At 49.9% G+C, this 25,611-nt stretch overlaps 1 protein-coding gene across 3 annotated transcripts in view; it reads left to right on the top strand.

The window, feature by feature from the left end:
* The first annotated feature begins 11,311 nt into the window (after positions 1-11,311).
* TMEM102 (transmembrane protein 102) overlaps positions 11,312-25,611 on the top strand; it is a 48,938-nt gene continuing 34,638 nt past the window's right edge. The window contains exon 1 of one of the 3 annotated variants that reach the window (XM_069767586.1): positions 11,312-11,420. The gene's annotated coding sequence lies outside the window, so the exon portion shown is untranslated. Of the gene's footprint in view, positions 11,421-18,015; positions 18,121-18,147; positions 18,254-25,611 lie in introns of those variants that run through there. The other 2 variants (XM_069767585.1, XM_069767587.1) reach the window with 2 other exon arrangements.

Genomic DNA, 25,611 nt, shown 5'->3' on the forward strand with positions numbered 1-25,611 from the left:
AGAAATCAAGCAGAAGTGACTCCTCAGAGCCTGCCAGACACTTAAAACCTTAAGGCTGTGACATCACAGAAAGGCTGGTTTATCCAGACCCTCCTCTCTCTACATTCTGAGTAAACTTTAAACTATTTTCTCTAATTTCTATAACTTCGCTACAAAACATGTCATAGTAACATAGTAACATAGTTAGTAAGGCCGAAAAAAGACATTTGTCCATCCAGTTCAGCCTATATTCCATCATAATAAATCCCCAGATCTACGTCCTTCTACAGAACCTAATAATTGTATGATACAATATTGTTCTGCTCCAGGAAGACATCCAGGCCTCTCTTGAACCCCTCGACTGAGTTCGCCATCACCACCTCCTCAGGCAAGCAATTCCAGATTCTCACTGCCCTAACAGTAAAGAATCCTCTTCTATGTTGGTGGAAAAACCTTCTCTCCTCCAGACGCAAAGAATGCCCCCTTGTGCCCGTCACCTTCCTTGGTATAAACAGATCCTCAGCGAGATATTTGTATTGTCCCCTTATATACTTATACATGGTTATTAGATCGCCCCTCAGTCGTCTTTTTTCTAGACTAAATAATCCTAATTTCGCTAATCTATCTGGGTATTGTAGTTCTCCCATCCCCTTTATTAATTTTGTTGCCCTCCTTTGTACTCTCTCTAGTTCCATTATATCCTTCCTGAGCACCGGTGCCCAAAACTGGACACAGTACTCCATGTGCGGTCTAACTAGGGATTTGTACAGAGGCAGTATAATGCTCTCATCATGTGTATCCAGACCTCTTTTAATGCACCCCATGATCCTGTTTGCCTTGGCAGCTGCTGCCTGGCACTGGCTGCTCCAGGTAAGTTTATCATTAACTAGGATCCCCAAGTCCTTCTCCCTGTCAGATTTACCCAGTGGTTTCCCGTTCAGTGTGTAATGGTGATATTGATTCCCTCTTCCCATGTGTATAACCTTACATTTATCATTGTTAAACCTCATCTGCCACCTTTCAGCCCAAGTTTCCAACTTATCCAGATCCATCTGTAGCAGAATACTATCTTCTCTTGTATTAACTGCTTTACATAGTTTTGTATCATCTGCAAATATCGATATTTTACTGTGTAAACCTTCTACCAGATCATCAATGAATATGTTGAAGAGAACAGGTCCCAATACTGACCCCTGCGGTACCCCACTGGTCACAGCGACCCAGTTAGAGACTATACCATTTATAACCACCCTCTGCTTTCTATCACTAAGCCAGTTACTAACCCATTTACACACATTTTCCCCCAGACCAAGCATTCTCATTTTGTGTACCAACCTCTTGTGCGGCACGGTATCAAACGCTTTGGAAAAATCGAGATATACCACGTCCAATGACTCACCGTGGTCCAGTCTATAGCTTACCTCTTCATAAAAACTGATTAGATTGGTTTGACAGGAGCGATTTCTCATAAACCCATGCTGATATGGAGTTAAACAGTTATTCTCATTGAGATAATCCAGAATAACATCCCTCAGAAACCCTTCAAATATTTTACCAACAATAGAGGTTAGACTTACTGGCCTATAATTTCCAGGTTCACTTTTAGAGCCCTTTTTGAATATTGGCACCACATTTGCTATGCGCCAGTCCTGCGGAACAGACCCTGTCGCTATAGAGTCACTAAAAATAAGAAATAATGGTTTATCTATTACATTACTTAGTTCTCTTAGTACTCGTGGGTGTATGCCATCCGGACCCGGAGATTTATCTATTTTAATCTTATTTAGCCGGTTTCGCACCTCTTCTTGGGTTAGATTGGTGACCCTTAATATAGGGTTTTCATTGTTTCTTGGGATTTCACCTAGCATTTCATTTTCCACCGTGAATACCATGGAGAAGAAGGTGTTTAATATGTTAGCTTTTTCCTCGTCATCTACAACCATTCTTTCCTCACTATTTTTTAAGGGGCCTACATTTTCAGTTTTTATTCTTTTACTATTGATATAGTTGAAGAACAGTTTGGGATTAGTTTTACTCTCCTTAGCAATGTGCTTCTCTGTTTCCTTTTTGGCAGCTTTAATTAGTTTTTTAGATAAAGTATTTTTCTCCCTATAGTTTTTTAGAGCTTCAATGGTGCCATCCTGCTTTAGTAGTGCAAATGCTTTCTTTTTACTGTTAATTGCCTGTCTTACTTCTTTGTTTAGCCACATTGGGTTTTTCCTATTTCTAGTCCTTTTATTCCCACAAGGTATAAACCGCTTACACTGCCTATTTAGGATGTTCTTAAACATTTCCCATTTATTATCTGTATTCTCATTTCTGAGGATATTGTCCCAGTCTACCAGATTAAGGGCATCTCTAAGCTGTTCAAACTTTGCCTTCCTAAAGTTCAATGTTTTTGTGACTCCCTGACAAGTCCCCCTAGTGAAAGACAGGTGAAACTGCACAATATTGTGGTCGCTATTTCCTAAATGCCCAACCACCTGCAGATTTGTTATTCTGTCAGGTCTATTAGATAGTATTAGGTCTAAAAGTGCTGCTCCTCTGGTTGGATTCTGCACCAATTGTGAAAGATAATTTTTCTTGGTTATTAGCAGAAACCTGTTGCCTTTATGCGTTTCACAGGTTTCTGTTTCCCAGTTAATATCCGGGTAGTTAAAGTCCCCCATAACCAGGACCTCATTATGGGTTGCAGCATCATCTATCTGCTTTAGAAGTAGACTTTCCATGCTTTCTGTTATATTTGGGGGTTTGTAACAGACCCCAATGAGAATTTTGTTACCATTTTTCCCTCCATGAATTTCAACCCATATGGACTCGACATCCTCATTCCCTTCGCTAATATCCTCCCTTAAAGTGGACTTTAGACAAGACTTTACATAGAGACAAACCCCTCCTCCTCTCCGATTTTTACGATCCTTTCTAAACAGACTGTAACCCTGTAAGTTAACTGCCCAGTCATAGCTTTCATCTAACCATGTCTCGGTTATTCCCACTATGTCAAAGTTACCTGTAGATATTTCTGCTTCTAGTTCTTCCATCTTGTTTGTCAGGCTTCTGGCGTTTGCGAGCATGCAGTTTAGAGGATTTTGTTTTGTTCCAATGTCCTCACTGTGGATTGTTTTAGAAATGTTCTTACCTCCCTTCTGAGTATGTTTTCCTGGGTCGTCTTTGTTCGAGTCTAATGTTTTTCTTCCCGTCCCCTCTTCTTCTAGTTGTCATAGTCATAACAAACCCAGCATTCATCTCGGATTAACGTGGGCATTCTAATGAGATCAAATATGTCCTATCTGGGATACATATTTACAGAGAAATCCCTACTTCTTTACCAGATGGAGTTAGAAACCCGTGCTTAGAGTGATAGATAGATCCTCCGATGGACTCTAAGAATATATATTTTCGTATTCTTAACTTAAAATGTTTGCCTAATATCTTACAAAAACCAAACAAAGGACTTTCATGAATTTCTAGAAGTTTCTAGTTCACTTATAGCTGGACAAGAGCTTACATGGCAGGAAATGCCGGTGGTAAATACCTTTGGCTCTCCTAAAACCCCCACACTCTCTGAGAAGGAAAGCTAAACTCTGAAGTAATGGGAAGGGGAAAAAGAGGGGGGTTTTACAGCAACCATGTGTTTCTCAGCACCATGGTTAGGAGTGCCAAAAATCCCTCAGCCATGGTGCTAACAGGCAGAGAAACTACTACTTATTTTATACAGGTTCCTCACACCTCCCCCTTTTGGCGTGCGCTACGGAGGCAGGACTCGATGGTTCTCCTCCATGCGCACCTCAGCAGGTTCACCCTGGTGGGCCAACCCATCACCATTGCCATGCTCTGGCTCTATGGTGCCTTCGCCTATTCGGTTTCCCAGGTAGTGAACCTCACTCATGCCCATCTGGTACCTTCCCGGCTTGATAGTCAGGCCTGCTTGGTGAATTCGCCTGCGCACCTCCTCGAGATGCTGCAGTTGTTCCTCCCAGGAGGAACTGAAGATGGCAATGTCATCCAAGTACGCCACGGCGTGCTTCTCCAGTCCCTGAAGCAGGAGGTTGACCATCCGCTGGAAAGTGGCAGGGGCATTCTTCATGCCGAAGGGCATGACCGTGGACTCGTACAGTCCAAAAGGTGTGATAAAGGCGGACTTCTCCTGCGCCTCGGGTTTCAGGGGAATCTGCCAGTATCCTCGACTCAGATCCATTATTGTTAGGTAATCTGCGCCAGCTAACTTATCCAGCAGCTCCTCGATGCGCGGCATTGGGTGCGCGTCAGAGGCTGTGATGGCATTGAGCCCCCTGTAGTCCACGCAGACCCGGGTGGTCCGGTCCTTCTTTGGCACGAGAACTACAGGTGATGCCCACGCGCTCTTTGACCGTCGAATCACCCCCAGCTGTAACATCTCATCAATATCTTGGCGCATAATCTGCTGCACCTGGTCAGAGATTCGATAGGGTGTTCGCCGTAGTGGGGCGTGATTCCCGGTGTCCACCTCGTGGACTGCTAACTGAGTCCTCCCAGGTCGGTTGGAGAACACGACCCGGAAGGGTTCCAGTGTGGTTTGCAACTGCAACCGCTGGGGTTCAGTTAACGAGGCGCTTACCTCCACGTCCTCGATGGACCCATTGGCCTTGGCTTGGGCCAGCATGTCCAGGAGGGTGTCTTCCTCCCCGTCTTCGGGCAAGCTGCAGACCGATAGGACGAAAGGTTCACGTTCATGATGAGCCTTCATCATGTTGACGTGAAAGGCCTTTCGCCTACCCCGAGCGTGGTCAAGCGTGACCACGTAAGTGACCGGGTTGAGCTGTTGGTGGACGACGTACGGGCCCTCCCAGTCTGCCTGAAGCTTATCCGTTGGTACGGGGACCAGCACCCACACCTTTTAACCCACGTGGTAGGTCCGCTCCCGGGCGTTCTGGTCGTACCAGTGCTTCTGGTCAGCCTGAGCCTGCGTCATGTTGTCATGCACCAACTGCGTCAAGGTCTGCATCTTGTCACGGAAGCGCATGACATACTCCACTATGGACACTTCAGAAGGGTTCGGCTCCTCTTCCCAGGATTCTCTTACCAACCCAAGGGGTCCCTGGACTCGCCTGCCGTACAGGAGCTCGAAGGGGGCGAACCCCGTCGAGGCCTTCGGAACCTCTCGGTAAGCGAACAGCAGGTGTGGGAGGTACCGCTCCCAGTCGCACCCTTGAGTCTCAACCAGCATGCGTAGCATCTGTTTGAGGGTACCATTGAAGCGTTCACACAAGCCATTGGTCTGTGGGTGATACGCACTCGATACCAGGTGCTTCACCTGCATTCTCTTACAGAGAGCCTCCATTAGGCGAGACATAAATTGGGTCCCTTGATCAGTAAGCATTTCCCTGGGAAATCCTACACGTGAAAAGATGGCCAACAAGGCATCCGCCACCTTATCTGCCCTAGTTGATGACAGAGCTACTGCCTCTGGGTACCGGGTAGCGTAGTCTATCACAGTAAGGATGTATTGCTTTCCAGAGCTGCTGGGGACGGCCAGCGGGCCCACAATGTCCACCGCGATCCTCTGGAAAGGCTCCTCTGTCACTGGCAAAGGGATCAGGGGAGCCTTAAGAGCAGGCCCCGCCTTCCCCACTCTTTGACAAGTTATACAGGAGCGGCAGTAGTTTGACACATCTGTCCCCTTCTTAGGCCAATAGAAGTGTTGAGATAGCCGGGCCTTAGTTTTGCTGATCCCCAAGTGTCCAGCTAGCGGGATCTCATGGGCAATCCGCAACAACTCACCCCGGAATTGCTGCGGGACGACCAGCTGTCTTTCCCTCAACCACTCCTTTTGTGATTCTCCGGGTACGGTCTCCCGGTATAACCTTCCTCGTTCCCAGAACACCTTCTCCTTATCAGCCTCGGAGAAGTGCGTCCCGGCAAGTTGTCTCAAACTCTCTAGGCTCGCATCTGTGTGCAGAGCGGCCTGAAACTCCTGGCTAGGGGAAGCCAGAAGCGACGCCAGGGTCCCTTCCCCACGGGAACCCTCTTGGACCTGCTCTGGGTCCACCTCTGGTTCAGTCACAGTGGTGACTGAGGAGGGTCCGGAAGGCTGACAGTTATCTGCGTTCCGGGCACTCTGACTGCGGGTGATAGCAGCTACGTAGGCTGTCTCCCCGGGGATTTCTAAAGACCCATCAGCCGGCGCTGCTATGTGCTCTACCTCCCCATCCACACCCAACACTCCAGGGGCAGTGCTACTTATGGGCCAGTTACCTTCCTCGGTGGCACTTGTCACTTTCATAGCATCACCTTCCTCACGGTTCCCCTGTTAGGGGTTCCTCAGCCGTCTCACTCCGCAGAGCGACGTGGCTGGGCACGCCTGTACCTATGGACACATTAACCTTCACAGAAAAATCATTATCAGGTTCAGCTGGCACGGGTACAACATTTTCACCATCAATCCTAGGAAAAAAATGGTTAATAGATGCATCATTACAAGATAAAGCATGGTCAGGTAACACATGTGATTTCCCATCATCATCAGGGTTAACTTTACCCTCATTAGTAGATTGGGGAGGGGTGTCAGGGACGTAGTATGCAACCATCCTCCCCAAATCAGTCCCCAACAAAACATCAGTGGGCAAATTATCAGACAGCCCCATTTCCTTCACCCCACTCCCGGCACCCCAATCAATAACAACCCGGGCCATCGGTAAGGGACAGCTGATGCCCCCAATCCCAGTGACAGTTAGGGTTTTCCCCGGAATGATTTCTTCAGGGGCCGCCAGTTCGGGTCGGATGAGGGTTCGTTCAGCCCCGGTGTCCTCGAGGCCTGTAGCAACATGGCCTCCCACAGTGACGTGCTGTACGTTGTCACACACCCTCCCAACCACACTACCCACCAAAAGAACTGCTGCATTAGGCCCTGGGGCCTTGGCTGGGGTGTTCTTCTGCTTGGCTGGGCAGTACGTACTGATATGACCAGTCTGATTGCAGTGGTAACACTTGCGAGGTTCGGTGGTAGGTCTGGTGCTGTTGGCTACGGGGACAGGACCTCTGGTGTGCTGGCTGGCAGGGATACTGGCGTTGGTTGCAGGCTTACCCCCTCTCCAGCTGGTGGTGACTGGCTTCCGCACTTCCGATCTACGGTTGGCCTCATAGGCATCGGCAATCTGCACTGCTTTCATCGCGTCTTTGGGTTCTCTGTCCATCACGAACTGTCGCACCTCAGCTGGGCAAAGATGAAAGAACTGGTCTTTGATCATCAGGTCTCGTAGCTGTGGAAAGGTGGTCACTGACTTTCCTTGGGTCCACTGGTCAAAGTGGGTCCCCAGTCCATGCACCACATCACTGTAACTGTCGTGTGGGCCACGTTGGAGGGTCTGGAACTTTCTACGGTACACCTCAGGTGTAAGCTGGTACTTGGCTATCAGAGCCTGCTTGATGGCCTCATAGTCACCATCTTGTTCTTGAGGGAGGGCAGCAAACGCCTCCAGAGCTTTGCCTCTCAGCCCTGGTGTCAGGTATCGTGCCCATTCATCTGTAGGCAGCCGGTACTGTCTGCAGGCTTTCTCAAAGGCCCGCAGAAACGTGTCCGAGTCTCCATCCTTCTCCATAACAGGAAAGTGATCGGGCCGGGGTTTAGGTATCTGAGCGCTGCTGGGCTCACGGCTCTGGGACGACCCCTGCATTTGCAGTCGGGCTAACTGCAGCTGGTACTCCCGCTCCTGGTATTGCTGGATCAGCTGCAGACGTCTCTCTAGGTCATCTGCGGAGCCTTGCTGCAGAGCCAGCTGCAGGAGGAGGTCTGCGCCCCCCCTGGTTGCCAGTAGGGCCCGTATTCAGTGGTTGGACCTCTGCTGCAGCACGATGTTCGCTTGTGCTGGCTTCTGCGGCCTCTGGGCTCTGTGGCCTGGCTTGGTCTGCTTCAGATTGCACAAGTTCAGCGACCATTTGAGCCTTGGACTTGTCCTTGGGGTTTCAGGCCATGGTACATGCATATTCCAGCAAGAGTGTCCTTCTTCTGCTGGGTGTACCAGGCTTCTCCTTTCGCAGCCATGGTTGCCAAATAAAAGATAGGATAGAAAAACGAAGAGAAAGGGAGGGGATAATTACCAGTACACAATTGTCTCACAACTAAAAAACACTGAGTTCGTTCTCCAAACTATTTGCGCAGAGTCCTTGCAAGAACTTTCTGCAAGTTTTTAGTGAGAGGAATGATTGCTCAAACCAAATCACTAATGCTCTAATATCCCACCGCCTTGCCACCAATTTGTCAGGATTCCCCTGACTGCTGCCACCAATTTGTCAGGATTCACACCGTGACCGTCACCCCTGCGTCACGGGTTGGGGTGACTTTAGGCCAACAGACGGCTATCACATGTGCAGGGGGGCTTATCTTAGTTATCCCTCCACTGCTAACAATGTGATGAGAAAACACACACAAGGCTAGTGACCTCTTAGTTTACAGCAGGGGCTTATTCTAGGTATCCCACTGCTTTTCAATATACCACAAACTTCAGGGATTTATGTATATCCCGCTTACAGTTCCACTTAATACTTGCAGCTCTCTGGCGCCCCCCTTATTCTCAGGTCAGATTAGGTACTGCACCCTGGGTAATTGGTTGCCCGACAGGCTGCCTGCTATGTACTGGCTATTGGGCACGCTGCAGCGACGCAATAAACTACTCCCACTCAGGCAGGAACAATAATTATCAACGCCGCAGTCGCTACAACATAATCCCAAAAGTCAGCACACTATCGCTGCCACCAGCTTCGATTAAACGGGTCCGAAGCTAACCTAGCACAACAGTAGCGTATTTCCCTTCAGAAGACTTAGGGTACGTTTAGAGCATGGAGAATGAACTAATATAATTATTATATCCCATAAAAATTAGGCAGTGCTTTATCAAAAATATTTTATAAAGATGTTACAAATGAGACAATTGCAAATATGTACAATTATGAAATAAACAGGGATTAAATGAGAAAAGGTAACACTCACATGTTCAAAGCATGGCAGGCAACCATACGTCCCAGCTCATTGGACGTGCTGCTGGCTTCAGGAGGAGACACGAAATCAAGCAGAAGTGACTCCTCAGAGCCTGCCAGACACTTAAAACCTTAAGGCTGTGACATCACAGATAGGCTGGTTTATCCAGACCCTCCTCTCTCTACATTCTGAGTAAACTTTAAACTATTTTCTCTAATTTCTATAACTTCGCTACAAAACATGTCATAGTCATAACAAACCCAGCATTCATCTCGGATTAACGTGGGCATTCTAATGAGATCAAATATGTCCTATCTGGGATACATATTTACAGAGAAATCCCTACTTCTTTACCAGATGGAGTTAGAAACCCGTGCTTAGAGTGATAGATAGATCCTCCGATGGACTCTAAGAATATATATTTTCGTATTCTTAACTTAAAATGTTTGCCTAATATCTTACAAAAACCAAACAAAGGACTTTCATGAATTTCTAGAAGTTTCTAGTTCACTTATAGCTGGACAAGAGCTTACACGGCAGGAAATGCCGGTCGTAAATACCTTTGGCTCTCCTAAAACCCCCACACTCTCTGAGAAGGAAAGCTAAACTCTGAAGTAATGGGAAGGGGAAAAAGAGGGGGGTTTACAGCAACCATGTGTTTCTCAGCACCATGGTTAGGAGTGCCAAAAATCCCTCAGCCATGGTGCTAACAGGCAGAGAAACTACTACTTATTTTATACAGGTTCCTCACAGCGTCTACCACACATCCCCGTATACAGCGTCTACCACAGATCCCCGTATACAGCGTCTACCACACCACCCGTATACAGCGTCTACCACATGTCCCCGTATACAGCGCCTACCACATGTCCCCGTATACAGCGTCTACCACACGTCCCCGTATACAGCGTCTACCACACGTCCCCGTATACAGCGTCTACCACACATCCCCGTATACAGCGCCTACCACACATCCCCGTATACAGCGCCTACCACACATCCCCGTTTACAGCGCCTACCACACATCCCCGTATACAGCGTCTACCACACATCCCCGTATACAGCGCCTACCACACATCCCCGTATACAGCGCCTACCACACATCCCCGTATACAGCGTCTACCACACATCCCCGTATACAGCGCCTACCACACATCCCCGTATACAGCGTCTACCACACATCCCCGTATACAGCGTCTACCACACATCCCCGTATACAGCGCCTACCACACATCCCCGTATACAGCGTCTACCACAGGTCCCCATATACAGCGCCTACCACACATCCCCGTATACAGCGCCTACCACACATCCCCGTATACAGCGTCTACCACACATCCCCGTATACAGCGTCTACCACACATCCCCATATACAGCGCCTACCACACATCCCCGTATACAGCGTCTACCACACATCCCCGTATACAGCGTCTACCACACATCCCCGTATAGAGCGGGTGTTACTGCCGGATCTGTTGCTGCTGCGGCTGGAACATTTGCATCACCACTTTATTGTTGTCCTGCTGGGCTTGCTCAGCCTTGCTGTTGCTGCATGTTGTCCTGGACCGGCTGCTTAATCAGCTCCTCCATGTTGGCCTGGACCGGCTGCTTAATCAGCTCGTCCATGTTGGCCTGGACCGGCTGCTTTATCAGCTCCTCCATGTTGGCCTGGACCGGCTGCTTTATCAGCTCCTCCATGAACACCTGAGGCGACCTTCACCCCGGACATACAGTCTTCATTCCTCAGTGTCACGATATGGTATGAAATATCATATAAGTTTAGTTGCTCTTCAGCTCATGAGGTGGGCTAAACCCCCCCTTCACTAGCTGACTCTACTTGTTTCTCTCTGGGCTACAGACTGTATGCTAGAAGGGTGTTTTATTGCCCTGGGGTCGTAAATTCCAGGCTCAGAGGAAAGTCCCTCACCCCTCCCACCTTCACCAGTTAGAAATGGAAAAGTGGCTCCAAAAATTCATGAAAGATTCTTTGTTTAGTTTTTGTTAGATATTAGGCAAACGATTTAAGCTAGAAATACGAAAATATATATTCTTATCCTCACTCGGTGTATCTACACATCCCGCGAAACACGGGCTTCTAACTCCATCTGGTAAAGAAGTAGGGATTTCTCTGTAAATATGTATCCCAGATAGGACATATTTGATCTCATTAGAATGCTCACGTTAATCCGAGATGAATGATAGGTTTGGTCTGACTCTGTCATGTGTTGTAGCGAAGTTATAGCAAGTAGATAAATTTAAGATTGAAGTACTCAGAATGTAGAGAGAGGAGGGTCTGGATAAGCCAGCCCTTCTGTGATGTCAAAGCCTTAAGGTATTAAGTGTCTGGCAGGCTCCCCAGCTCAGTCTCTCTGCTTGATTTCTTCTTCTGGACTTCTTGTCCTATTGTCCTGGAAGAGCTGAGTACATCCCATGGACTGGGATGTATGGAAACTGCACTAGCCTGGGGTGTTCGCCATGCTTTTAACATGTGAGTGTTATCTTTTCTCATTTATTCCCTTTATGTTATAATTACCCATGTACATATTTGCAATTGTCTCATTTGTAACATCTTTATAAAATATTTTTGATAAAGCACTGCCTAATTTGTTAATGGGATATACTATTATATGTTAGTTCAGTTCTCCATGCTCTAAAAGCCGTACCCTGTCTCTTGAAGAGAATTACGCTACTGTGTTGGGTTAGCTTCGGACCCGTTTAATCGAAGCTGGTGGCAGCGAGAAGTGTGCAGACTTTTGGGTTATGTTGTAGCATCTGCGGCGTTAATAATTATTGTCCCTGCCTGAGTGGGAGTAGTTATCGCGTTGCTGCAGCGTGCCCAATAGCCAGTACATAGCAGGCAGCCTTTCTGGCGACTAATTAACCAGGGTGCAGTACCTAATCTGACCTGAGAGTAAGGGGGCGCCAGAGAGCTGCAAGTGTTAAGTGGAACTGTAAGCGGGATATACATAAATCCCTGCAGTTCGTGGTATATAGAAAAGCAGTGGGATACCTAGAATAAGCCCCTGCTGTAAACTAAGAGGTCAATAGCCCTGGGTGTGTTTTTTCATCACATCGTGGAGTGGAGGGATAACTAAGATAAGCCCCCCTGCACATGTGATAGCCGTCTGTTGGCCTAAAGTCACCTCAATCCGTGACGTACGGGTGACGGTCACGGTGGGAATCCTGACCAATTGGTGACAGCGGTCAGGGGAATCGTGACACTCAGTCACTTGTGCTTCTTGGGATTTCTTCCAACACTTCAACTCACATTGTAGGAGATTTAATTAAACGGGAAGATTAATTGAAGTCCATAAATCTTCAGAAGGTTAAACAATTGGTCTTTCTTCAGCATCAACGGTGCATAACAAAATCCACAGTCCATGCAGTAAGTAGGGGCTCAGCAGCTTAAATCAGCTTTGTACCTCATCAGCCTTCAGACAAAAACTGACCAACACAATACAGGTCTTTCCACCTTCCCAGACAACATCTGAGGCAGCTGAGCTGCAAAACCTGGGTATGAGACTGGGAATGGCCAGTCCTGCCCGGTTCTTCTAATCATTCCTGAAACCCGGGCCCATTAAATAACCTCTCAACACTATCTGTGCTGAAGCTTCTCCAGGTCTGACATCACCGAGCATAGCCACCTTGGTGACACATAGCTCCCATCCAGGACTTCCCTGCCGCAACCTTTCACTCTATACAGTACCCCCTGCAGTACCCTCATACCATACCCCCTACAGTACCCTCATACAATACCCCCTACAGTACCCTCATACAATACCCCTACCGTACCCTCATACAATACCCTCTACCGTACCCTTATACAGTACCCCCTACAGTACCCTCATACAAGATTCAAGATTCAAAGAAGCTTTATTGGCAGGACCAAATACACATCAGTTTTGCCAAAGCAAGTGTATAGAGGCAATAGGGATAGGGACTGTGGGGATGTTGGGTAGGAGCTGTGGGGGAGGTGGATGGGGCAGATCCAGGTTGGGGGCTATAGTCCATGGCATAGGGGAGGTGGATGGGGCAGGTTCAGGTTGGGGGCTATAGTCCATACACTACCCCTACTGTACCCTCATACAACACCCCCTACCGTACCCTCATACACTACCCCCTACTGTACCCTCATACAATACCCCCTACCGTACCGTCATACAGTACCCCCTACAGTACCCTCATACAATACCCCCTACCGTACCCTCATACACTACCCCCTATTGTACCCTCATACAATACCCCCTACCGTACCCTCATACAGTACCCCCTACAGTACCCTTATACAGTACCCCCTACAGTACCCTCATACACTACCCCTTACAGTACCCTCATACAGTACCCCCTACAGTACCCTTATACAGTACCCTCAACAGAACCCTTATACAGTACCCTCATACACTACCCCCTACAGTACCCTCATACACTACTCCCTACAGTACCCTCATACAATACCCCCTACCGTACCCTCATACTGTACCCCCTATAGTACCCTCATACACTACCCCCTACAGTACCCTCATACACTACCCCCTACCGTACCCTCATACCGTACCCCCTACCGTACCCTCATACCGTACCCCCTATAGTACCCTCATACACTACCCCCTACAGTACCCTCATACACTACCCCCTACAGTACCCTCATACAATACCCCTACCGTACCCTCATACAGTACCCCCTATAGTACCCTCATACACTACCCCCTACAGTACCCTCATACAATACCGCCTACCGTACCCTTATACAGTACCCCTACAGAACCCTTATACAGTACCCCCTACAGTACCCTCATACACTACCACTTACCGTACCCTCATATAGTACCCCCTACTGTACCCTCATACAGTACCCCCTACAGTACCCTTATACAGTACCCCCTACAGTATCCCCCACAGTACCCTTATACAGTACCCTCATACAGTACCCCCTACAGTACCCTTATACAGTACCCCCTACAATACCCTCTACCTCTACAGTACCCTCATACAGTACCCTTATACAGTATCCACTACAGTACCCTTATACAGTACCCCCTACCCTACAGTACCCTCATACAGTACCCCCTACAGTACCCTTATACAGTACCACCTACAGTACCCTTATACAGTACCCCCTACAGAACCCTCATACACTACCCCTTACCGTACCCTCATACAGTATCCCCTACAGTACCCTCATACAGTACCCCCTACAGAACCCTCATACAGTACCCCATCACTAGGATCAGATCAACACCAGGATCAGCCCATCACTAGGATCAGCCCATCACTAGGATCAGATCAATACCAGGATCAAATCATCACCAGGATCAGTTCATCACCAAGATCAGTTCATCACAAGGATCAGATAATCAACAAGATCAGACCATCACCAGGATCAGATCATCACTAGGATGAGATCATCAACCAGGATCAGACCATTACCAGGGTCAGATCATCACCAGGATCAGATAATCACCAGGATCAGACCATCAACCAGGATCAGTTCACCACAAGGATCAGATAATCAACAAGATCAAACCATCACCACGATCAGATCATCACCAGGATGAGATCATCAACCAGGATCAGTCCATTAACAGGATCAGACCATTACCAGGGTCAGATCATCACAAGGATCAGATAATCACCAGGATCAGACCATCAACCAGGATCAGATCATCACGGGGATCAGATAATCACCAGAATTAGATCATCGCGAGGATCAGACCATCAACCAAGACCAGACCATGAACAGGGTCAGACCATCACCAAGATCAGTTCATCACCAGGATCATACCATCACAGGATCAGATGATCCCCAGAATAATTTCATCACCAGGATCATATCATAACTAGGATGAGATCATCATCAGGATCAAATGATCACCAGAATCAAATCATCACCAGGATCAGACTATCAACCAGGATTACATCATTATCAAGATCAGACCATGTACAGGGTTAGACCATTACTAAGATCAGTTCATCATGAGGATCACACCATCATAGGATCAGACGATCCCCAGAATAGCTTAATCACAAGGATCAGATCACAACCAGGATCAGATCATCACCAGGATCAGATCATCTTTCAGTGTCAAGAACATTGCCAAGGTCAAACCCTATAAGGATCCGTGTTTTACCAGAATCATGTGAGATAATCTGAGGGTCAATCACCCACAAGGATTATGTATATTTCTCTATTCAAGTCTTGAGTTGCAGCTCAGGATTGAACAGGTGAGAAGGGGATAATTGGCTCAGGTGTGCACAGGTGAGGAGGGCCTGATCGGCTCAGGTGTGCACAGGTGAAGAGGGCCTGATCGGCTCAGGTGTGCACAGGTGAGGGGGGCTGATCGGCTCAGGTGTGCACAGGTGAGGAGGGGCTGAGCGGCTCAGGTATGCACAGGTGAGGAGGGGCTGAGCGGCTCAGATGTGCACAGGTGAGGAGGGGCTGATCGGCTCAGGTGTGCACAGGTGAGGGGGGCTGATCGGCTCAGGTGTGCACAGGTGAGGAGGGGCTGAGCGGCTCAGGTATGCACAGGTGAGGAGGGGCTGAGCGGCTCAGATGTGCACAGGTGAGGAGGGGCTGATCGGCTCAGGTATGCACAGGTGAGGAGGGGCTGAGCGGCTCAGGTATGCACAGGTGAGGAGGGGCTGAGCGGCTCAGGTGTGCACGGGTGAGGAGGGGCTGAGCGGCTCAGGTGTGCACGGGTGAGGAGGGGCTGAGCGGCTCAGGTGTGCACAGGTGAGGAGGGGCTGAGCGGCTCCCGTGTGCACAGGTGAGGAGGGGCTGAGCGGCTCAGGTGTGCACAGGTGAGGAGGGGCTGAGCGGCTCAGGTGAGGAGGGGCTGAGCGGCTGAGGTGTGCACAGGTGAGGAGGGGCTGAGCGGCTCAGGTGTGCACAGGTGAGGAGGGGCTGAGCGGCTCAGGTGAGGAAGGGCTGAGCGGCTCAGGTGTGCACAGGTGAGGAGGGGCTGAGAGGCTCAGGTGTGCACAGGTGAGGAGGGGCTGAGCAGCTCAGGTGTGCACAGGTGAGGAGGGGCTGATCGGCTCAGGTGTGCACAGGTGAGGAGGGGCTGAGCGGCTCAGGTGTGCACGGGTGAGAAGGGGCTGATCGGCTCAGGTGTGCACAGGTGAGGAGGGGCTGAGCGGCTCAGGTATGCACAGGTGAGGAGGGGCTGAGCGGCTCAGGTATGCACAGGTGAGGAGGGGCTGAGCGGCTCAGGTGTGCACGGGTGAGGAGGGGCTGAGCGGCTCAGGTGTGCACGGGTGAGGAGGGGCTGAGCGGCTCAGGTGTGCACAGGTGAGGAGGGGCTGAGCGGCTCAGGTGAGGAAGGGCTGAGCGGCTCAGGTGTGCACAGGTGAGGAGGGGCTGAGAGGCTCAGGTGTGCACAGGTGAGGAGGGGCTGAGCGGCTCAGGTGTGCACAGGTGAGGAGGGGCTGAGCGGCTCAGGTGAGGAAGGGCTGAGCGGCTCAGGTGTGCACAGGTGAGGAGGGGCTGAGAGGCTCAGGTGTGCACAGGTGAGGAGGGGCTGAGCAGCTCAGGTGTGCACGGGTGAGAAGGGGCTGATCGGCTCAGGTGTGCACAGGTGAGGAGGGGCTGAGCGGCTCAGGTATGCACAGGTGAGGAGGGGCTGAGCGGCTCAGGTATGCACAGGTGAGGAGGGGCTGAGCGGCTCAGGTGTGCACGGGTGAGGAGGGGCTGAGCGGCTCAGGTGTGCACGGGTGAGGAGGGGCTGAGCGGCTCAGGTGTGCACAGGTGAGGAGGGGCTGAGCGGCTCAGGTGAGGAAGGGCTGAGCGGCTCAGGTGTGCACAGGTGAGGAGGGGCTGAGAGGCTCAGGTGTGCACAGGTGAGGAGGGGCTGAGCGGCTCAGGTGAGGAAGGGCTGAGCGGCTCAGGTATGCACAGGTGAGGAGGGGCTGAGCGGCTCAGGTGTGCACGGGTGAGGAGGGGCTGAGCGGCTCAGGTGTGCACGGGTGAGGAGGGGCTGAGCGGCTCAGGTGTGCACAGGTGAGGAGGGGCTGAGCGGCTCAGGTGAGGAAGGGCTGAGCGGCTCAGGTGTGCACAGGTGAGGAGGGGCTGAGAGGCTCAGGTGTGCACAGGTGAGGAGGGGCTGAGCGGCTCAGGTGTGCACAGGTGAGGAGGGGCTGAGCGGCTCAGGTGAGGAAGGGCTGAGCGGCTCAGGTGTGCACAGGTGAGGAGGGGCTGAGAGGCTCAGGTGTGCACAGGTGAGGAGGGGCTGAGCAGCTCAGGTGTGCACGGGTGAGAAGGGGCTGATCGGCTCAGGTGTGCACAGGTGAGGAGGGGCTGAGCGGCTCAGGTATGCACAGGTGAGGAGGGGCTGAGCGGCTCAGGTATGCACAGGTGAGGAGGGGCTGAGCGGCTCAGGTGTGCACGGGTGAGGAGGGGCTGAGCGGCTCAGGTGTGCACGGGTGAGGAGGGGCTGAGCGGCTCAGGTGTGCACAGGTGAGGAGGGGCTGAGCGGCTCAGGTGAGGAAGGGCTGAGCGGCTCAGGTGTGCACAGGTGAGGAGGGGCTGAGAGGCTCAGGTGTGCACAGGTGAGGAGGGGCTGAGCGGCTCAGGTGAGGAAGGGCTGAGCGGCTCAGGTGTGCACAGGTGAGGAGGGGCTGAGAGGCTCAGGTGTGCACAGGTGAGGAGGGGCTGAGAGGCTCAGGTGTGCACAGGTGAGGAGGGGCTGAGAGGCTCAGGTGTGCACAGGTGAGGAGGGGCTGAGCAGCTCAGGTGTGCACAGGTGAGGAGGGGCTGAGAGGCTCAGGTGTGCACAGGTGAGGAAGGGCTGAGCGGCTCAGGTGTGCACAGGTGAGGAGGGGCTGAGAGGCTCAGGTGTGCACAGGTGAGGAAGGGCTGAGCGGCTCAGGTGTGCACAGGTGAGGAGGGGCTGAGCGGCTCAGGTGTGCACAGGTGAGGAAGGGCTGATCGGCTCAGGTGTGCACGGGTGAGGAGGGGCTGAGCGGCTCAGGTGTGCACGGGTGAGGAGGGGCTGAGCGGCTCAGGTGTGCACGGGTGAGGAGGGGCTGAGCGGCTCAGGTGTGCACAGGTGAGGAGGGGCTGAGCGGCTCAGGTGTGCACAGGTGAGGAGGGGCTGAGCGGCTCAGGTGTGCACAGGTGAGGGCGGCGGCTGTCTCTTACCCAGGATGTGATGACACCGATGTGTGACAGGGGCTGCGGTGTCTGCAGGGAGGTAAGAGGGGCGCAGCAGTGGGCGGGGACGGGGGTCTCGGCTCTGGCTGCAGCATGTCTTCTTCCTTCTCTGGGGTCCGCACTGCACAGATCTGGGGGATCATCTACAATTCTCACTGCTATCTGATGTTCAGGTGAACTCTGCACCTTCAGCCACAGCAATAAGCTCTGCAGACTATTACTCCTCTGACCTCTCTGCAGAGCATTGCTCTGTCCCTCTACCTCCTGACGGTGATATTATGCAGATTATTACTCCTCTTACCTCTCTGCAGAGCATTGCTCTGTCCCTCTACCTCCTGAGTGATATTCTGCAGACTATTACTCCTCTGACCTCCTGCAGAGCATTGCTCTGTCCCTCTACCTCCTGACAGTAATATTCTGCAGATTATTACTCCTCTGACCTCCCTGCAGAGCATTGCTCTGTCCCTCTCCTCCTGACAGTGATATTCTGCAGACTATTACTCCTCTGACCTCTCTGCAGAGCATTGCTCTGTTCCTGTACCTCCTGACAGTGATATTCTGCAGATTATTACTCCTCTGATCTCTCTGCAGAGCATTGCTCTGTCCCTCTACCTCCTGACAGTGATATTCTGCAGATTATTACTCCTCTGATCTCTCTGCAGAGCATTGCTCTGTCCCTCTACCTCCTGACAGTGATATTCTGCAGATTATTACTCCTCTGATCTCTCTGCAGAGCATTGCTCTGTCCCTCTACCTCCTGACAGTGATATTCTGCAGATTATTACTCCTCTGATCTCTCTGCAGAGCATTGCTCTGTCCCTCTACCTCCTGACAGTGATATTCTGCAGATTATTACTCCTCTGACCTCTCTGCAGAGCATTGCTCTGTCCCTCTACCTCCTGACAGTGATATTCTGCAGATTATTACTCCTCTGACCTCTCTGCAGAGCATTGCTCTGTCCCTCTACCTCCTGACAGTGATATTCTGCAGATTATTACTCCTCTGACCTCCTGCAGAGCATTGCTCTGTCCCTCTACCTCCTGACGGTGATATTCTGCAGATTATTACTCCTCTGACCTCTCTGCAGAGCATTGCTCTGTCCCTCTACCTCCTGACGGTGATATTATGCAGATTATTACTCCTCTTACCTCTCTGCAGAGCATTGCTCTGTCCCTCTACCTCCTGAGTGATATTCTGCAGATTATTACTCCTCTGACCTCCTGCAGAGCATTGCTCTGTCCCTCTACCTCCTGACGGTGATATTCTGCAGACTATTACTCCTCTGACCTCCTGCAGAGCATTGCTCTGTCCCTCTACCTCCTGACAGTAATATTCTGCAGATTATTACTCCTCTGACCTCCCTGCAGAGCATTGCTCTGTCCCTCTCCTCCTGACAGTGATATTCTGCAGACTATTACTCCTCTGACCTCTCTGCAGAGCATTGCTCTGTTCCTGTACCTCCTGACAGTGATATTCTGCAGATTATTACTCCTCTGATCTCTCTGCAGAGCATTGCTCTGTCCCTCTACCTCCTGACAGTGATATTCTGCAGATTATTACTCCTCTGATCTCTCTGCAGAGCATTGCTCTGTCCCTCTACCTCCTGACAGTGATATTCTGCAGATTATTACTCCTCTGACCTCTCTGCAGAGCATTGCTCTGTCCCTCTACCTCCTGACAGTGATATTCTGCAGATTATTACTCCTCTGACCTCTCTGCAGAGCATTGCTCTGTCCCTCTACCTCCTGACAGTGATATTCTGCAGATTATTACTCCTCTGACCTCCTGCAGAGCATTGCTCTGTCCCTCTACCTCCTGACGGTGATATTCTGCAGATTATTACTCCTCTGACCTCTCTGCAGAGCATTGCTCTGTCCCTCTACCTCCTGGTGATATTATGCAGATTATTACTCCTCTTACCTCTCTGCAGAGCATTGCTCTGTCCCTCTACCTCCTGAGTGATATTCTGCAGACTATTACTCCTCTGACCTCTCTGCAGAGCATTGCTCTGTCCCTCTACCTCCTGACGGTGATATTCTGCAGACTATTACTCCTCTGACCTCCTGCAGAGCATTGCTCTGTCCCTCTACCTCCTGACAGTAATATTCTGCAGATTATTACTCCTCTGACCTCCCTGCAGAGCATTGCTCTGTCCCTCTCCTCCTGACAGTGATATTCTGCAGACTATTACTCCTCTGACCTCTCTGCAGAGCATTGCTCTGTCCCTCTACCTCCTGACGGTGATATTCTGCAGACTATTACTCCTCTGACCTCCTGCAGAGCATTGCTCTGTCCCTCTACCTCCTGACAGTAATATTCTGCAGATTATTACTCCTCTGACCTCCCTGCAGAGCATTGCTCTGTCCCTCTCCTCCTGACAGTGATATTCTGCAGACTATTACTCCTCTGACCTCTCTGCAGAGCATTGCTCTGTTCCTGTACCTCCTGACAGTGATATTCTGCAGATTATTACTCCTCTGATCGCTCTGCAGAGCATTGCTCTGTCCCTCTACCTCCTGACAGTGATATTCTGCAGATTATTACTCCTCTGATCTCTCTGCAGAGCATTGCTCTGTCCCTCTACCTCCTGACAGTGATATTCTGCAGATTATTACTCCTCTGATCTCTCTGCAGAGCATTGCTCTGTCCCTCTACCTCCTGACAGTGATATTCTGCAGATTATTACTCCTCTGACCTCTCTGCAGAGCATTGCTCTGTCCCTCTACCTCCTGACAGTGATATTCTGCAGATTATTACTCCTCTGACATCTCTGCAGAGCATTGCTCTGTCCCTGTACATCCTGACAGTGATAATCTGCAGATTATTACTCCTCTGACCTCCTGCAGATTATCGCTCTGTCCCTCTACCTCCTGACAGTGATATTCTGCAGATTATTACTCCTCTGATCTCTCTGCAGAGCATTGCTCTGTCCCTCTACCTCCTGTCAGTGATATTCTGCAGATTATTACTCCTCTGATCTCTCTGCAGAGCATTGCTCTGTCCCTGTACCTCCTGACGGTGATATTCTGCAGACTATTACTCCTCTGACCTCTCTGCAGAGCATTTCTCTGTTCCTGTACCTCCTGACAGTGATATTCTGCAGATTATTACGTCTCTGACCTCTCTGCAGAGCATTGCTCTGTCCCTCCTGAGTGATATTCTGCAGATTATTACTCCTCTGACCTCCTGCAGAGCATTGCTCTGTCTCTCTACCTCCTGATAGTGATATTCTGCAGATTGTTACTCCTCTGATCTCTCTGCAGAGCATTGCTCTGTCCCTGTACCTCTTGACAGTAATATTCTGCAGATTATTACACCTGACCTCTCTGCAGAGCATTGCTCTGTCCCTCCTGAGTGATATTCTGCAGATTATTACTCCTCTGACCTCCTGCAGAGCATTGCTCTGTCTCTCTACCTCCTGATAGTGATATTCTGCAGATTATTACTCCTCTTACCTCTCTGCAGAGCATTGCTCTGTCCCTCTACCTCCTGTCAGTGATATTCTGCAAATTATTACTCCTCTGACCTCTCTGCAGAGCATTGCTCTGTTCCTGTACCTCCTGACGGTGTTATTCTGCAGATTATTACTCATCTGACCTCTCTGCAGAGCATTGCTCTGTCCCTCTACCTCCTGACAGTGATATTCTGCAGATTATTACTCCTCTGACCTCTCTGCAGAGCATTGCTCTGTCCCTCCTGAGTGATATTCTGCAGATTATTACTCCTCTGACCTCCTGCAGAGCATTGCTCTGTCTCTCTACCTCCTGATAGTGATATTCTGCAGATTATTACTCCTCTTACCTCTCTGCAGAGCATTGCTCTGTCCCTCTACCTCCTGTCAGTGATATTCTGCAGATTATTACTCATCTGACCTCTCTGCAGAGCATTGCTCTGTCCCTCTACCTCCTGACAGTGATATTCTGCAGATTATTACTCCTCTGACCTCCTGCAGAGCATTGCTCTGTCCCTGTACCTCCTGACAGTGATATTCTGCAGATTATTACTCCTCTGACCTATCTGCAGAGCATTGCTCTGTCCCTCTACCTCCTGACAGTGATATTCTGCAGATTATTACTCCTCTGACCTCTCTGCAGAGCATTGCTCTGTCCCTCTACCTCCTGACAGTAATATTCTGCAGATTATTACTCCTCTGACCTCTCTGCAGAGCATTGCTCTGTCCTTCTACCTCCTGACACTGATATTCTGCAGATTATTACACCTGACCTCTCTGCAGAGCATTGCTCTGTCCTTCTACATCCTGACAGTGATATTCTGCAGATTATTACTCCTCTTACCTTTCTGCAGAGCATTGCTCTGTCCCTCTACCTCCTGACAGTAATATTCTGCAGATTATTACTCCTCTGACCTCTCTGCAGAGCATTGCTCTGTCCCTCTACCTCCTGACAGTAATATTCTGCAGATTACCCCTCTGACCTCCTGCAGAGCATTGCTCTGTCCTTCTACCTCCTGACAGTGATATTCTGCAATTATTCATCTGACCTCCTGCAGAGCATTGCTCTGTCCCTCTACCTCCTGACAGTGATATTCTGCAGATTATTACTCCTCTGACCTCTCTGCAGAGCATTGCTCTGTCCCTCTACCTCCTGACAGTGATATTCTGCAGATTATTACTCCTCTGACCTCCTGCAGAGCATTGCTCTGTCCCTCTACCTGCTGACAGTGATATTCTGCAGATTATTACTCCTCTGACCTCACTGCAGAGCATTGCTCTGTCCCTCTACCTCCTGACAGTAATATTCTGCAGATTATTACACCTGACCTCTCTGCAGAGCATTGCTCTGTCCCTCTACCGCCTGACAGTGCTATTCTGCAGATTATTACACCTGACCTCTCTGCAGAGCATTGCTCTGTCCCTCTACCTCCTGACAGTGATATTCTGCAGATTACCCCTCTGACCTCTCTGCAGAGCATTGCTCTGTCCCTCTACCGCCTGACAGTGCTATTCTGCAGATTATTACACCTGACCTCTCTGCAGAGCATTGCTCTGTCCCTCTACCTCCTGACAGTGATATTCTGCAATTATTCATCTGACCTCTCTGCAGAGCATTGCTCTGTCCCCCTACCTCCTGACAGTGATATTCTGCAGATTATTACTCCTCTGACCTCCCTGCAGAGCATTGCTCTGTCCCTCTACCTCCTGACAGTGATATTCTGCAGATTATTACTCCTCTGACCTCTCTGCAGAGCATTGCTCTGTCCCTCTACCTCCTGACAGTGATATTCTGCAGATTATTACTCCTCTGACATCTCTGCGGAGCATTGCTCTGTCCCTCTCCTCCTGACAGTGATATTCTGCAGATTATTACTCCTCTGACCTCTCTGCAGAGCATTGCTCTGTCCTTCTACCTCCTGACAGTGATATTATGCAGATTATTACACCTGACCTCTCTGCAGAGCATTGCTCTGTCCCTCTACCTCCTGACAGTGATATTCTGCAGATTATTACTCCTCTGACCTCCTGCAGAGCATTGCTCTGTCCCTCTACCTCCTGACAGTGATATTCTGCAGATTATTACTCCTCTGACCTCCTGCAGAGCATTGCTCTGTCCCTCTACCTCCTGACAGTGATATTCTGCAGATTATTACTCCTCTGACCTCCTGCAGAGCATTGCTCTGTCCCTCTACCTCCTGACAGTGATATTCTGCAGATTATTACTCCTCTGACCTCTCTGCAGAGCATTGCTCTGTCACTCTACCTCCTGACAGTGATATTCTGCAGATTATTACTCCTCTGACCTCCTGCAGAGCATTGCTCTGTCCCTCTACCTCCTGTCGGTGATATTCTGCAGACTATTACTCCTCTGACCTCTCTACAGAGCATTGCTCTGTTTCTGTACCTCCTGAGAGTGATATTCTGCAGATTATTACTCCTCTGACCTCTCTGCAGAGCATTCCTCTGTCCCTCTACCTCCTGTCGGTGATATTCTGCAGACTATTACTCCTCTGACCTCTCTACAGAGCATTGCTCTGTTTCTGTACCTCCTGAGAGTGATATTCTGCAGACTATTACTCCTCTGACCTCTCTACAGAGCATTGCTCTGTTTCTGTACCTCCTGAGAGTGATATTCTGCAGACTATTACTCCTCTGACCTCTCTACAGAGCATTGCTCTGTTTCTGTACCTCCTGAGAGTGATATTCTGCAGATTATTACTCCTCTGACTTCCCTGCAGAGCATTGCTCTGTTCCTGTAGCTCCTGAGAGTGATATTCTGCAGATTATTACTCCTCTGACCTCCTGCAGAGCATTGCTCTGTCCCTGTACCTCCTGACGGTGATATTCTGCAGACTATTACTCCTCTGACCTCCTGCAGAGCATTGCTCTGTCCCTCTACCTCCTGTCAGTGATATTCTGCAGATTATTACTCCTCTGACCTCTCTGCAGAGCATTGCTCTGTCCCTCTACCTCCTGACGGTGATATTATGCAGACTATTACTCCTCTGACCTTCTGCAGAGCATTGCTCTGTCCCTCTACCTCCTGTCAGTGATATTCTGCAGATTATTACTCCTCTGACCTCTCTGCAGAGCATTGCTCTGTCCCTCTACCTCCTGACGGTGATATTCTGCAGATTATTACTCCTCTGACCTCTCTGCAGAGCATTGCTCTGTCCCTCTACCTCCTGACGGTGATATTATGCAGATTATTACTCCTCTTACCTCTCTGCAGAGCATTGCTCTGTCCCTCTACCTCCTGAGTGATATTCTGCAGATTATTACTCCTCTGACCTCTCTGCAGAGCATTGCTCTGTCCCTCTACCTCCTGACGGTGATATTCTGCAGACTATTACTCCTCTGACCTCCTGCAGAGCATTGCTCTGTCCCTCTACCTCCTGACAGTAATATTCTGCAGATTATTACTCCTCTGACCTCCCTGCAGAGCATTGCTCTGTCCCTCTCCTCCTGACAGTGATATTCTGCAGACTATTACTCCTCTGACCTCTCTGCAGAGCATTGCTCTGTTCCTGTACCTCCTGACAGTGATATTTTGCAGATTATTACTCCTCTGATCTCTCTGCAGAGCATTGCTCTGTCCCTCTACCTCCTGACAGTGATATTCTGCAGATTATTACTCCTCTGATCTCTCTGCAGAGCATTGCTCTGTCCCTCTACCTCCTGACAGTGATATTCTGCAGATTATTACTCCTCTGATCTCTCTGCAGAGCATTGCTCTGTCCCTCTACCTCCTGACAGTGATATTCTGCAGATTATTACTCCTCTGACCTCTCTGCAGAGCATTGCTCTGTCCCTCTACCTCCTGACAGTGATATTCTGCAGATTATTACTCCTCTGACCTCTCTGCAGAGCATTGCTCTGTCCCTCTACCTCCTGACAGTGATATTCTGCAGATTATTACTCCTCTGACCTCCTGCAGAGCATTGCTCTGTCCCTCTACCTCCTGACAGTGATATTCTGCAGATTATTACTCCTCTGACCTCTCTGCAGAGCATTGCTCTGTCCCTCTACCTCCTGACGGTGATATTCTGCAGATTATTACTCCTCTGACCTCTCTGC

The sequence above is a fragment of the Ranitomeya imitator genome, chromosome 4 (assembly GCF_032444005.1).
Source record: "Ranitomeya imitator isolate aRanImi1 chromosome 4, aRanImi1.pri, whole genome shotgun sequence".
Lineage (NCBI taxonomy): Eukaryota > Metazoa > Chordata > Amphibia > Anura > Dendrobatidae > Ranitomeya > Ranitomeya imitator.